The following is a 2709-nucleotide window of genomic DNA, read 5'->3' as shown; positions in this document are numbered from 1 at the left end:
ACCTAAGGATAATAGGTATAGAAGAGAGTGGAGATTCTCAATGTAATGGGCCAGTAAATATCTTCAACAAAATTATACAAGAAAACTTCCCTAACCTAAAGAGAGAGATGCCCATGAACATACAAGAAGCCTAAAGAACTCCAAATAGACTGGACCAGAAAAGAAATTCCTCCTGTCACATAATAATCAAAACACCAAATGCACTAAACAAAAAAAGAACTTTAAAAGCAGTAAGGGAAAAAAAGGCAAGTAACATATAAAGGCAGGCCTATCAGAATTACAGCAGATTTCTCACCAGAGACTATGAAAGCTAGAAGATCCTTGGCAGATGTCATACAGACCCTACAAGAACACAAATGCCAGCTCAGGCTACTATACCTAGCAAAAGTCTCAATTACCATAGATGGAGAAAACAAGATATTCCATGACAAAACAAAATTTACACAATATCTTGCCACAAATCCAACCCTACAAAGGATAATAGATGGAAAACATCAACATAACGAACAAAACTACACTCTAGAAGAAGCAAGAAGGTAAGTTTTCAACAAATCCACACAAACCTAATTCCACCTCTTACAACAAAAACAACAGGAAGTGACAATTACTTTTCTTAATATATTAATTTGAAAATTAATATTACCAACATATCCTAATCGATTGAAATCCAATAATATGAGGAATTGGAAATTTGTTGATTGTCATCCAATGATATCTCTACTTCAGTAATTGGAGAAATAGGTCCCACATTGTACAATCTATATACACTGTCAGCTTGTTTGTGACAGTGTCTTGCTGTGTACAACATAAGGGTCTTCAAATCTTGCTTCTCCTATCTCAGCTTCTCTGTTAGTAGTATTGTTCATTTCATGTTTTTACACTATACTATGGTTTGTCAGAACAGCTTATATATTTCAAAAATATTTATATACCCAAAAGAAACATAGATGATTAACTAGGGAGGTGGCTTGTAAGAGATCAACAAAGTGAAACTGAATGCTTTGCTTGAGGTTTGTAACTCTTGTATCAAGTTTGAAGAGGACTTTATAAGTTACTCTTTCTCTGAGATGAATGCTTTTCCAAATTGTCACAGCTAATGAACCAAATTCTTACCCTCACCTAATGTCTGTGCCACCCAACAAGCAGAACCATTGTTCATTGAAACAGTTGGCGAATGACTTTATGGGTAGACCATCTTAATACCTATACCATTTCTTAAATGCATGTAACCTTTTCTCTGTGGGCTGAGAATGAAGTCACTCACTCAAGTTAAATAGCTTTGACCATAGCAGGAAATCTGTATCAAAAAATTGAGCCTACAATTCATTTCTTGGTGCAGCAGAACTGTCAACTCTCAGCTTAGCTACGATGGAGGTAAAATCCTTTGGTGATGTGAGGGTCATTGAAGTACAGCCTTATTACAATGAAACCCAATGTCTAAAAATTGTTCTTATTTTGGGCTTGTACCACAGTAAGAGCCAAGATTTTAAACTCTACTAAATACAAAACAAACAAAAAGAATTCATATATTCATGTTAATTTAAACTGGGAATGGAGAAATTTACATGTAAATAAAGAAAATATCTAAAAAAAAAAAGAAAGAAAATACTAGCAGTGATGTATTATTTTTAAGTATACAGCGAATATGCTTGGAGTTATTTAAAATTTATATTAAGAAAAATGTATTTTCACTATTGCTGTAGATGAGCATCTACATAAGACTGTTAAATTGATTGTTGTTTTATATCAAACAACTTTTATAATACTTATTGTTATTGTTATAATATTTTATAAATTTTAAGGAATATGACAAAAAAGATATTGTAGGTATTGAATGGGGGTCTATGGGAGGAGCAGTGGTACAAAAGGGAAACAAGAATGTGATTCAATTCTATTTAATTAAAATATGTTTTTAAATGTTAACAAATTCAGATAAATTGAAATCATGTAACTTTTCTCATCATAATTCAATAAAAGTTTAAAAAAATGTCTTGGCTCTTATTGTGGTACAAGTCCAAAATAAGAACAATTTTTAGACATTGGAGTTTATTTTAATAAGTCTGTATTTCAATGACCCTCATATCACCAAAGGATTTACCTCCCTAACTCGTAGCTAAGCTAAGAGTTGACAGTTCTGCTGTGCCAAGGAGTGAAATATAGGTACGATTTTTGTATACAGATTTCCTGTTTTGGTCAAAGCTATTTGACTAGAGTGATTGTCTTCATTCTCATCCCACAGAGAACACATTACATTCACTTAAGAAATGGTGTGTGTATGAAGATGGTCTATCTATGAAGTCATTCATCAACTGTTCCAATGAACAATGGTTCTGCTTGGAGGGTGGCACAGACATTAGGTGAGGCTAAGAATCTGGTTCATTGGCTGTGGTGATTTTGAAAAGTATTCATCTCAGAGAAAGAGTAACTTATAATGTCTTCTTCTTCAAAATTGATATGATAGTTACAAACATCTAGCAAAACATTTAGTCTCACTCTTTGTTGTTCTCCTACAAGCCACCTCCCAAGTTAATTGTTTACCTTTCTTTTGGCTGTATAAACTTTTGAAATATATAAGATGCTCTGAAAACCATAGTACAGTGTAAAAACATGAAACAAACAATCCTACAAATAGAGAGGCTATGATAGGGGAAGCATGATTTCAAGACCATTGTGTGGTACACAGCAAGACACTCTCATGTACAAAACAAG

The sequence above is a fragment of the Mastomys coucha genome, unplaced genomic scaffold (genome assembly GCF_008632895.1).
Source record: "Mastomys coucha isolate ucsf_1 unplaced genomic scaffold, UCSF_Mcou_1 pScaffold1, whole genome shotgun sequence".
Classification (NCBI taxonomy): domain Eukaryota; kingdom Metazoa; phylum Chordata; class Mammalia; order Rodentia; family Muridae; genus Mastomys; species Mastomys coucha.
Note: the sequence above shows the minus strand (reverse complement) of the source record.